The sequence below is a fragment of the Epargyreus clarus genome, unplaced genomic scaffold, assembly GCF_041222505.1.
Source record: "Epargyreus clarus isolate Ecla_fem2 unplaced genomic scaffold, WU_Ecla_fem_2.2 ptg000035l, whole genome shotgun sequence".
Taxonomy (NCBI): Eukaryota; Metazoa; Arthropoda; class Insecta; order Lepidoptera; family Hesperiidae; genus Epargyreus; species Epargyreus clarus.
In genome coordinates, this window is record NW_027332240.1 from 870583 (window position 1) to 884548 (window position 13966).

Sequence of the window (13966 nt, forward strand, 5' to 3'; positions counted from 1 at the left end):
AGCTAAAAATATAACCATGTTAGTCCTACAATTTAGATGAATCCGACGACACTTCATATTATGTTAAAACTAGCTGACCCGGCAAACGGTATTGCCATATAAATAAAAAAATGTTAAAGGTGAACAACCCTTATTACTTAGGGATATGAAAAATAGATAGTAGCCGATTCTCAGACCTACTGAATATGCATATAAAATTTGGTGAAAATCGGTAAAGCCGTTTCGTTTCGTTTCGTTCCGGAGTAGTACGGTAACTAACATTGTAACATTTTATATATAAGGTTACAAAGTCATTTCGCTCGAAAAACATTACTCTCCGCAGTTCGGTAAAAATAGTTACACATCATCATCATCATCATCAACCCCTTACTGTCCTACTACTGGGCACGGGTCTCCTCTCAGAATGAGAAGGATTAGGCCATAGTCCACCGCGCTGGCCAAGTGCATATTGGTAGACTTCACATACCTATGATTTTTTTTATAAATCTTTTAGGTATGCAGGACTTCTCACGATGTTTTCCTTCACCGTTTAAGCAAGTGATAATTAATTTCTAAAGTAATACAAATGTCTTTAATTCTTAATGCAAAAATGTGATTTACAATATTTTCATTAGTAAGAAAATACTATTGCATGCATTACTAAGAAAATGTCGTACAAAAATGTTTTTGCTGTCTGTCCGCGTGACCCGTATGCGGGCATTACGAGACGGCCCGCACCGCTCATAAATTGTGCACCAAATTATATAATTAACACCTAATTATTACAACTGGGGGCACGCTCTAGTTTTTATAATATAGGAGTAGCAGACGAGCATACAGTCCACCTGATGGTACGCTACTGTCGCCCATGGACATCTGTAATCAACCCCATATAGGATTAAACATTCCTACTTGAGATCGGTCACAGATGCGCCGCTACTCCTAAGGACTAAGCTGGAACGCCTCGGAAGAGTATGTCTCCCTTACCACACCCTTCAAACGAAAACACAGCAGCGCTTAACTGCTGTTATTAGGCAGAAATAAGTGTGGCGTTAGTGCCGCCGGTGCACAAAGAGTTCTACCACCTTCATATCGTACCAATAACAGCTGTCTTTGGTCAGAACAAAATTAAACCCTTCATTATTTTTTCCTACCAACTAATCGGTAATGTCTCATTCACACATCAGACTAATGATCGCGGCTACCGCCCGTCATTAAGGGCACAATTATTGAATGGGCGCAGGTGTGTGCTCGCACGGTTCCCACGGTAAGGTGCGTGTCGCACTACAAGCTATTAGGGTGCTTTTCCAATCGATATTACGCCAGCTTTGTAATATGGCAAAATACCCCTCTGTAAAAGACCTCTGGCCAACAATGAAATTAATGAGTTGGTATTTACTTCATAAACTGAATTGGAAGTTTTCAAACAAGCTTGTCTCTTTAAACCAGATCACAGCAGCGCTTTACACTATTGTAAGGCAACAATAAGATTAGAGAATTTAAAGGTGATGATAGAGTGACACCGCGAAAGATTCTATTACCTTCAACTCAATGACATAACATATATTATCCTTATTGCATACTGACCCTCCCCCCTTATATTTCCGAAACTACTGAGACAAGATTTTCGAAAAAAAAGCCAGAAAATCGTTCCTTACTTAAATACTGCAGATAATATATATATGCCTATATGATGTCTATGGTCTTAAAAGTACACGAATAAACTTATTTTTTTAGTTGGTATACGATAAACGTGATATGGAAGAATGTGTTTTTATTACAGTATTTTTGTTAGATACCTTCTCCAAGCCAGTTTACTTCCTTCTTGCCCGGTTTTTGTTTTATTACGTCATTTGTTTCCAAAGTTGTCAATACATCATTTCTTAATCGATCATAATAATAGATTATTTTTTAAGAAAATAGTGAAATACTTTTTGGTGTTATCAAAATTTACTAAGAATTTTATCTCCTAAAAAATAGGGTTAGGTATAACATCTACGCACATATGTTTTTAAGACCTATATCCACGGACAACAGTGACCACTCACCACCACCTTCAATTCTAGAACAAAACAATTCGTCACGCGAAGCAGACATGTTTCAAACAATATGGCCACCTGTCAGCTGTTCAAACATTGTTTGTAGCGCGTGCGGCCCCTCATACCAAACATTACTGTTAATTAAGAATAACGATATAGAAACAAGTTTGTTGTGTATTAAATAAAATATTACTTGAAGTTTTTTTTAATATTATATGAGTAGCAGACGAGCATGCAGTCCACTTGACGGTAAGCTACTGCTGCCCATGGACATCACTAATCATCCCAGATAGGATTAGATATTCCTACTTGAGGTCGGCCATAGATGCGCCGCTACCTCATAGGACTAAGCTGGAACGCTTTGGAAAAGTATGTCTCCCTTACCACGCCATTCAAACCAAAACATAGCAGCGCTAAACATTGCTGTTATGAGGCAGAAATAGATGGTTACCACATTAATAGATGTCTACTGTCGTCCTCAATCCATTACAATTCCATTGCTGGGCATGGGTCACCATTTATAGTGGTAATGTTAGACCACTCTACCACCGCTTTCGCCAAGTACGAATAATCTAATCCTATCTGGGGTTGATTATAGATGTGCAGGGCCGGCGGTAACCACTGCATGTTCATCTGCCACTCTTATATTATAAAAAAACACCAGGACAATAAGCTTGCTTGCTATTTTAGTTACAAAAAACAGAATTTTATTAAGGAGATCATCCGTCACCTGTGTCAACTGACGCCGTTGCTTGGCGCCACAAAACTATATCGTACTCCTATTAATTAAATAAACGGTTTCTACACTTTCTACACTCACAGTCCCACACTAGGATTCCCTGTGTCGTGGGTGCTATGTACACACACATAGACAAATACACAAACACCCAGACCCAGAAATAGAAATCTAAATTAATCATTTAGATATCTGTCTGGCCGGGAATCGAACCCGGGACCCTTTGCGCGTCAGACCGGTGTGGTGACCGCTCCGCCACGCGGGTCGTCAAATGTCGTCAATTAAATGTATCATTTGAATCTCCTTTAATATAAGTGACTTATTCGCGTGACTCTGCTTGCGTTACGAAAGTATTTTTTAGTTTGATCATGAAAACAATTTTCTTTAGGGAGATATTTTCATTTAATGCCGTCTACATACATATTTACATATGACACGACCATTTTAGTATTCAGCAATGGCAATCCCTGTATGCATGGATGTTAGTGCGCATTTACAAGGATATTTCTTGGTACAGGATCCCTAGTATAGTTTTCATCATTTATTAATAACAAGCTGATTTTTCGTGAGTAGCTTCGTTTCGACAAGACGCCCAACATTTTTCCTTACAGCAATGTTGGTAAATGGTAGCTTGATGGGGCAGCAAGGATAAAATATGTTGACCGGACGAATTCTAAAAATTTATTACTAACCAAATTTTTGTTTGTTAATTATCAAGATAATTATTTAAATAACGTGAAAAAATATTTGTCCTACAAAATATAAGGTTTTTATTAAGGCGTCCCCCCTCTCCAACATGTATCATAAACAAGGCCATGAAAAATAATTACTAACCAGCTGATTTTTTTTTTATTGGCTGTCTACCATTTACATAGTCTACCATGCACATTGTCCTACAAATTACATGGTATGTCATCTCGGACCTACGCTGAAAAGATGTTAATTCCGCAGGATTATTTTTTTTATTAGTAACTGTAGGACAAAGGTATCACGTGATAGGATAATATAATTTTTATCTAAATAAAACAATGTCCTACAAAAAAAAGGGTAACTTTTATTAATCCTACAAGATTTGTAATTTAACTATAATATAATATAAATAAACTATAAAACTGGCGGACTGGAATAACGTACTTCGCAATTTGTACATTTAAACTTGAAGTTATAGTACTTTTTTACATATTTAATAAAAAAAAACAGGCCGTACCGTAGCGTATTGTAATAGCATATTGTACCTACAAATACAATAATTAAAATTACTTTGTTGGTAGCCCTTTCTGAAAACTTGTCATTGGCCCATGTTATGGCCATGGAACTCTTTTTTTATATATATAATATAGGAGTAGCAGACGAGCATCAACCCCAGATAGGATTAGATATTCCTACCTGCGTCGGCCACAGATGCGCCGCTACCCCTGAGGACTAAGCTGGAACGCCTCGGAAAAGTATGTCTCCCTTACCACACCCTTTAAACCAGTACACAGCAGCCCTTAACGCTGCTGTTATAAGGTAGAAATAGTTGTGGCGGTGGTGCCGCCGGAGTCGAACCACAAAGGGTTCTACCACCTTCAAAACTCCTAAAGCCAAGGAAATAGAAATATCTCTCAACAGCAAGTTGGTCTCTCGACAACAGAAATAGTCGATACAGTTGTAATAGCAAATGTTCGCCGCACGCGCCGCTTGCACAGGTGGCGTGCAACAACAGCGGTGACGTCAGCGCACGACAACCACTTGTGTTGTATTAGATGTGTGGATGTATTTTTAGAAAAGTTACTCTGTTTTGAAGTTGTGTTTCTATTTGTACGTTAAGGAACGTTTGGCACTCGGCAAGTTGAACGGAGTCTGTCTGTCCCAGGACTCTATCACCTAAATCGTAATATATATACACTTGATTTTTTACAGAGTATGTATAATGGTGGCCGTTATAACAATAAATACTAAAAGAAAAATAATATTTTAAAAATAAACGGGGGCGTCATACAAGAACCCGCTATTTTTCGACGTATTTCGTTTTAACTATTGGAACTGGATGGTACACCGTTGATTTTGCTCCGTCGACAACAGAAATAGTCGGAACAGATGTAACAGCAAATGTTCGCCGCACGCGCCACTTGCACAGGTGGCGCGCAACAACAGTGGTGACGTCAGCGCACGACAACTTGTGTTGTATTAGATGTGTGGATGTATTTTTAGAAAAGTAACTCACTTTTGAAGTAGGGACGGCGATCTGAGAGCGATTAATCGAAGAACCGATTTTTTGGACCAAATATTTCAATGATTATTTTAATCGATCTCCAGTAATGGATCGATTCAGTGAATCGATCTTTCGTCCTAGAAAATCGAAAGTCGATTTTTTCGAAGTTGATTGAACATTGAATTAACAATAGACGGATTTCAGTGCTCGTTTGGTGCTGATGACCATTTTTTATTTATTTTATTTATTTATTGCAAAATACACACACAACTTACAACAAAATATAAGCAATATGTGATGTCCTGAGAGAGCGTCACAAAATACTAGGTGTAGCAGCATTAATTTATATAAGGTTACATTTCCATGATAAATATAGCGCAACATACAGTAACTGTTCATTTTTAAAATTATTTTGTTTTCGGTACCTTCGCCCTTTTAGCTGAAAAGATCGAAAATCGATTCTTTGGTCCTCGATTTTTTGTGAATCGATTTATCACACTTCGATTCGAATCGATTCAAATATTTTTTTGTTTCGGAAAGATTCACCATCTCTTGGAGATCGCCATTGGCACTTAGAGAGTTGAATGGAGTCTGTCCGTCTGTCACAGGGCTCTATCTCCAGTACCGTAATAGACAAACACTTGAAAGTTTTACAAATTAGGATAAGAGAGGCTGCTATAACAACAAATACTATAGAAAAAAAGCTTGAATAAATGGTGACCGCCATACAAGAAAGTACTATTTTCGGCGTTTTTCGCTTTATCTAATGAAATGTATTTACTTTTATAAGCATAAAAAATGAAATGTATTTCTACTTTAGAACAAAGTTGGAACACCAGAGATAACTAGATCACATTTACCATACAACCAATCAACCATGAAACCAGAACACAGTAGCGCTAAATGTTGCTGTTATAAGGTAGAAATAGGTGTGACGGTGGTGCCTGTAGAATTGAACAACAACAACAAACAACAAACACTTTAGGTTCGAATTCCAGCCACGCACAGTCACGAACCTTTTTTTTATAATATAGGAGTAGCAGACGAGCATGCAGTCCACCTGACGGTAAGTGGCTATTGCCGCCCATGGACATCTGTGATCAACCCCAGATAGGATTAGATATTCCTACCTGAGGTTGGCCACAGATGCGCTACCCCTGAGGACTAAGCTAGAACGCCTCGGAAAAGTATGTCTCCCTTACCACACCCTTCAAACCGGAACACAGCAGCGCCTAACACTGCTATTATTAGGCAGAAATAGGTGTGGCGGTGGTGCCGCCGGAGTCGAACCACAAAGGGTTCTACCACCTTCAGAAACCTGCGATTTTAGAAATAAATTAATTAACACTAGTTATAATATACTATAACGGTAAATAAAAAAAAATTGTGAGCCGTCACGGGACGCCTGGCAGATGTGAAACATCGACATTATTTTGTAAAAGTAATATGCAGAAAAGAACATATTGTGATAGGAACTAAATATGTCATAATGATAAAATAAAATATTACGATTTTTTTCCAGATAACGATGACTATTTATTGAATTCGATTGCGCATGGCGACGCGTCGCCACACCGTACACACTACTGCATATAGACTGTATATATATATACAATCGTATAGCGTGGCACGGCATGCGTCGCCACGCCAGAAATCGGTTTTACGTGCGGCTATAGATGTTTCACATCAAAACTTCGTGAGTGAAAGATCTTAAAAAAACATCTCAAGTTGTGCTTTACAAAGTCTATTGATTCTCACGTGACCAACATGGTGGACTATTGCCTAAATCTTACTCTAACGGCAATGAAACAATAATGATTAGACATGATATTCAACCATGACACCAACCCCTATTTATCACAAGGAGAGTAAATAACAGATCAAATACGGGTATATTGATGTCTCCGATACGGGTAGATGCGGGCAACTTTCGCAATACAATGCTTTGGGTATGAGAGGTAACCAGTGTATTTTTGAATATTTAAGAGTGACGAGTATTTAGGCAGAATGACGTAAAAAACAAAAGAAAAAGAATTCTTTTTTGGCGGAGGCATTTTAGTGATACTACCATAATATGTAGTCTGTGTAGAAGCACAGATAAATGAGTATCAGTTTAAAATAAAGGTATCTTTTTTTTATTCTTGTAAATAGTTTGTACAATAATTATTTTGAGACTCGTGTTGTCTAATATTCGTAGTTTATTTAATGTTGCCAAGAAATTACGTGTTAAATAAAATTCAATTAATTAAATACATTTTATTATCAATATTTTCACAATATTTGTTCAATATTCAAACACGAATCAATATTTTTTGTTTCGTGTTTTCCTTCAACTTTAAAATTGATTTTTAAAACGCACTTACATTGATAATAATAATCGTAGATTAGTAAAGATTACTCACTCCTAACAAGAAAATGTACCCAGTTTTGAGAATTGAAATAGTTGCGTAAAAAAGTTTCGTAATTATGTAAATTACGCAGTATTAGTTATTTATTCGTAAATTTTCTCTAAAAATGTTTTTATTTGTCAAGAATTAAAAAAAAAGAACTTACTAATAAGCCGTTTTTGGCTTCATTCAATTTCAAGGCGGCGAAGTATCTTTACTAATCTATGATAATTATAAAATAGTACCTATGTCGTTTTTTGTTGATATTTTATTTTCATGTCTGCTTTAGATAAATGAATGGCGTCTGCCCGAAAATTTCATAAACCCGATGAACTATGTACCCTAATTGTAATTTCGATTACTATTTGCCAAATAAGTATTAAAACAGAAACGCACTTGAGTTGAAGTAACAAATATGAGGGGAAACTAAAATTTTATTGGCGAAAGTATTGGAGGGAATAAATAAAATGTTATTGCGTTCCGTAGGGCGCACCTGGGTACTGCATCTGTGCCGACTGCCGACGATATTAAACCCTACAGTTTCGTACTGGCATATATGTATAGAACGACTATGACGGCATCTCGCCACTGCTAAACTTGTCTTAAGGCTTACGGCCAGGGGGGGTACACTTCCATACATTGTGACGTTTTCATTTCGAAGTACGCCATCTATATTTTATCGCGTTACATTTCTATGTTATGTTTAATAAATGTCACGACAGATGTCGCTTAATAGAAAATTTGTTACAAATGTATAATTTAAGTCTAAAAATAAATAAATTGTACCAAATAATACTTAAAAAATGTATTTACAGCTATTGCAATAAACATGTTATTTAGATATGTCCTTAATTTTTATTAAAAATTATACGATTACAAGTTAAATGGTCAATTTTGCGTACGGGCAAGTACAGTAATGTAATTTTTACGGTTTTGACATATTCCAAAATTTCCAATCACAAATATGGTGGATGCAAATGCGTGTGCGCGCGTATTTGTTGTTTGCTATAATTTGTGACTTTAATGCATGTTTCACTGCCTGAATATCTCCAGTAAGTGCGTTAAGTTGAGCTACATGTTCCTTCGCCTTGCTGTTGAGTCTTCTAGGTAGTGTTTCCTGTATTTTACGAAAGGACGTTTTGTGCGAAAATTTCAGTTTAGTGCTTTACGATAGGACGTTGTTTTGTGCGAAAAGACGCTGTTTACGTGTTATTTTGTGCGAAAAGGACGCCTATTAGTTTAGTGTTATTCGTGTTATTTTGCTGGTGTAGGTCAGTCAATAGAATATTGTCAGGAAAGATAAAATACAATGGTAACGACGAAACCAAAATTGTAGCACAAAGTTATTATGACAAACACAAAAACAATAAAAATAAAAAATGAGCTATTTATCAACTTTGACTTTTATTTTTACAACCCCTTTAAAATTTTTAATACTTAAGTACAAGTAAAATAAGTATTCTAATAATACCAACATATATGTACACATCTATAGCATAATATGGCAAATACACATATATAGGTACGTATAGAACAACGATTTTATTGCGCGCAACGAAATACAGATGGCGCTTTTAAATGAGATGCATAAATATCCCGCAAGAGGGTACTCTTTTCTCATATATTATTTTACTCTTTGCTTACGGCACTGCTGTGTTAATTTGCACCTGATTACGACACACTGCGTAATTTTTTTAAATTAAGATTTATTCCGAAAATATTTCTAACGGTAGCAAGTTATTTTTTTCCTCTTAATTAACTATGAATTACTGTTATATAAGGTTACTTTTTATATCTCATCATAGAGTCAACGTCGATGGTTAAGCTAGAATTTTTATCTACTCATTATTTTTTTATTCATTATTATTTGTCGACGTATAATAATAATTAATGTAATTCAATCTGAACTACTTTATTTCTCTTGGCTGTCTACTTTTTAACATTATACTTAGGTCATAGATTCAAATCTATGGATAGAGTAAAACATTAACAATGGCTGACAGATTTTACGCGGCAATATGGGCGCCATCTGGCATCTTGAGAAATATCACCTGTATTTCTACGACAATATTAGTATAGGTTTCGTATAATAATTACGAAAATCAGGTAGGTAGTTTTTATACATAACGTTGCATTTCTAAATTAACTTTTTATAACAAAGTTTCCACAGGAATGGGGTCATTTAAATACATGTTACATAATGAGATCATAGATTAGTAAAGATACTTCGCCGCCTTGAAATTGGATGAAGCCACAAACGGCTTATTAGTACTTAAGTTCTTCTTTTGAATTCTTGACAAATAAAATTATTTTTAGATAAAATTTACGAATAAATAAGTAATACTGCGTAATTTACATAATAAATAAATAATTATTTCAAATATTTTAGGGACATTTTAGCACGGAGACGTGGCAAAACTTTTTTTCGCAACTATTTCAATTCTCAAAACTTGGTACATTTTCTTGTTACTAGTGAGTAATCTTTACTTATCTATGAATAAGATAGTAGATATATAGTACATTAATAAGCAAGTAAAGATTTTTATTAATAAGAATTAATTCAAAGCTTGTTTATTTCCACTTTTTGTGTGCATATATCTCTATATCAGGTCGATTAGAGCATCATAGAACTGCGATGGATGGATACGGGTACTGAAAGTATATTTTTCCGATAGGTCGGCGACGGTAATTTTAATTGTGATCTCACATTACAAGGGATATATTACACTGTTTTTAATATCATGTAAGGAGAATACTAACGGCTGAAGGGCTAATCGCGGCAATATTGACGCCAGCTGGATCCCATTACGTAGCGGAAAAACAATTATTTTTTTGTATTATTAAAAAAAAAGGATTTTCTTATTCTTTTAAAATATCCTACAAATGTATATAATATAATCTTCTATATTTTTGTAAGTAAAGAAACAGAATCTGACGAATATAATACAATACAAAGGAATAATTGTTGCATGTTGAAGCTTAATATTTAAAAGTTGGATGACTAACATTAGTAAATACATATAAGTGTAGCATGTAAGGAGAATACTAACGGCTGAAGGCTTAATCGCGGCAATATTGACGCTAGCTGACGCCCGCCCCAGGTGTGTGTGGAGCGTAATAACATTTATTTATTGGTCCGAACCCAATATGTAGCAGAAAAACAAATTAATTTGCTATGTCATCTAAGACACAAATTTTCTAATTCTTTTAAAATTAAAATATTTTATACTAATGTATATAATACAATCTTTTATAGCTTGGTAACTTTTGAAAGTAAATAAACAAAGTCTTATGAACATAATGAAACAAAACAGACGCAGTGAATGCTAGTTTAAAATTCATATTTACCGAAATTAGATATTTAACTTTAGTAAGTACATATAAGTTTAGTAGGAACAATATATAATGGTAAGTAGAATATTAACGGCTGAAGGATTAATCGCGGCAATATTGACGCCAGCTGCCGCCCGCCCCAGGTGTGTGTGGAGCGTAATAACATTTGTTTATTGTTCCGATCGCGTTATGTAGCGGAAAAGAGAACGTGTGTTATTAAAAAAAGATTCTCCTTTTTTAATTATACCAATCTCTTATTTTAATATCTTTGTAAGTAAAGAAACAAAATTTGACGAATATAATACTGTAAGAGGAATAATTGATGCAATTTAAAAATTAATATTTACAATAATTCGATATTTAACTATAGTAAATACATATAAATTTAGTAGGAACATCATATAATGGTAAGTATTATTAAAAAATGTTCTAGTTTTTTAATTATACTAATCTCTTACTTTTAATGTTATTGTAAGTAAAAAAAAATGACGAATATAATACAGTACAAACGAACAAATGATGCAAGTTGAAGCTTCTTTAAGAAAGTTGGATAACTAACTTAAGTAAATAATTATATACATAAGTTTACTTAGAACAATGTATTACAGTAAGTAGAGTATTAACGGCTGAAGGATTAATCGCGGCAATATTGACTCCAGCTGCCGCCCGCCCCAGGTGTGTGTGGAGCGTAATAACATTTGTTTATTGTTCCGATCGCGTTATGTAGCGGAAAAGAGAACGTGTGTTATTAAAAAAAGATTCTCCTTTTTAATTATACCAATCTCTTATTTTAATATATTTGTAAGTAAAGAAACAAAATTTGACGAATATAATACTGTAAGAGGAATAATTGATGCAATTTAAAAATTAATATTTACAATAATTCGATATTTAACTTTAGTAAATACATATAAGTTTAGTAGGAACAATATATAATGGTAAGTATTATTAAAAAATGTTCTAGTTTTTTAATTATACTAATCTCTTACTTTTAATGTTATTGTAAGGAAAAAAAATTGACCAATATAATACAGTACAAACGAACAAATGATGCAATTTGAAGCTTCTTTAAGAAAGTTGGATAACTAACTTAAGTAAATAATTATATACATAAGTTTACTTAGAACAATGTATTACAGTAAGTAGAGTATTAACGGCTGAAGGATTAATCGCGGCAATATTGACGCCAGCTGCCGCCCGCCCCAGGTGTGTGTGGAGCGTAATAACATTTATTTATTGGTTCGATCCCGTTACGTAGCGGAAAAACTTTCAGCATTGAAGTTTTAATAGCTAAGTGGCATGGTTTTCGCGCTTTCTTTCAGCACAGTTTAAAAAATATATAAATTAATATTTATCAAAACAGCTTTTTGTTTTAATTTGTTCCTAATAATAGATGTTTCTTAAAATAAACTTTTATTAAATAATGATGGTTTTGTAACCATGCTCCACTCTTTGAAGGTTTTGTTTTTGTACAGAATCCCAAAATATTGTTGCATCATAAAATTGTAGATATAATTGTCCTTATAAAGTTTTCTTCTAAGATTTTGCACGTCAATTTGGCCAATGACATTGATTCATCCATATCCAGAAATAGCCTGGTACTATTTTCCAAAATTAGTCCATGCGCGATTATTTCGTAGGAATTGCAGAATACAGAGCAGCAGCCTAGCGGTTAAAAATCAGGTTCTTAATTAGGCGGTTGGAGATTTGAATCCCTAGCTTGCATCTCTAATTTTTCAAACTTATATCGTGTTGGAAATTAATAATCACTTGCTTGCACTGTGAGGGACAAATTTGTGAAAAAACATACACTCCTGAAAATTCTTAAAAATAAGTTTCCATCGAAGTATGGCCTAAATTCCTTTCATTCTGAGAAGAGACTAGTGCCCAACAAAGGTTCAATAATGAGTGACGACATAATCATCATCATTAATCCATTCCTGTCCCACTGCTGGGCACGGGTCTCCTCTCATAAGAAGGATTAGGCCATAGTCCACCGCGCTGGCCAAGTGCGTATTAGTGCCAAGACTTCACATACATTTGAGATATTTTTTTTATAAATCTCTCAGGTATGCCAGTTTTCTCACGATGTTTTCCTTCACCGTTTAGCAAGTGATAATTAATTTCTCTTGTCGGTCAGTCTAGCACAGCTTCTTCACCGCTTCTAAGTATGGGCTTCCGAATTCATTCAAGAAGACTACAGCTAGGTCTAGTTAGACACTTTTCTGAATATACCGATTGTATTCTTTTGCGTGAATTAGGGCTTAGAACCTAATGGTAAAGCATGAAGATCGAATAATAAATTACAACATAAACGCATTTATAATTTAACACATTATTTCAATTTAAAAGTAGTTCAATAGACTAGTTTTATTTCTCAAGTTAATCCAATCAAGAGAAATTAAAAAAAAAGGAAAATAAGTATTACTTAATTTGAAGAAAGAATGTCATGCTTAAGAAATTTATGCAATCAAACATTTACATTTTTGGCCGTTTGCAACTTCGACATTTGCGATCATAAACATTTATTTATTCGTTAATCGTAAATCCTCAAAAATTACACCAAAACGAATTTCTTATCTGCACAATTTCATATTCGTTCCGGCAACTTCTGTACGTATTTCAAGTAATTTACATGTTTTGACAACCGCCTACCTGTAAATAAAAAGTTACAAACGGTTTTCCATAATTTATAGCCGCTAATAAATTTCTTTGGCACTCACCTCAGCGTTTTGACAGATGACAGTTAGCAGACAAAAATTTTATTAGTGCACTGCACACACTGGATAAATCACTGAATTTTCACAGATAACACAAATTAATGAACAGATATACAAAAAAGTTGGGTTTCCGAACGTGTTCGCGTGCGTGGTGGAAGGAAAGCGTCCGTGCCGAAATGCGTTCGGGCGAGAACTGAGGGCGGGAGCGCCCGCCCGGTGCCGTGCCGGCCGATTTTGGGCGTCAAACACATTAGCGGTTTTGCTTCAGATAATTTTCTTTATTTTCCACGGTCGCGCCTAATAATAATGCTTTTGGTTTAGTTCGTTGGTACCATTGTATGTGTGGGTCTGAGGTAGGACTTCAATACTATTTGAGGTTTATTTTATTTTTCTTTGGGAAACGTGCAATATTTAATACATACGATTACTTTAACATAGGTACATATAAAATAAGCAAAGTTTGGCGAACGCTAGTAGCTAGTCACAAGCAAGTGAACTGTTTTCTCATTTGCTACTACAATTCTATAAAAAGACAAATGATATCTATAACTGTTGCGATGTGGAAAATTTAAATTTTG

General features: G+C 34.8%; 1 protein-coding gene across 1 annotated transcript in view; it reads right to left on the reverse strand.

The window, feature by feature from the left end:
• nvy (CBFA2/RUNX1 partner transcriptional co-repressor nervy) overlaps positions 1–13563 on the reverse strand; it is a 96397-nt gene extending 82834 nt beyond the window's left edge. The window contains exon 1 of the mRNA XM_073092099.1: positions 13392–13563. The gene's annotated coding sequence lies outside the window, so the exon portion shown is untranslated. The remainder of the gene's footprint in view (positions 1–13391) is intronic.
• Positions 13564–13966: the final 403 nt, after the last annotated feature.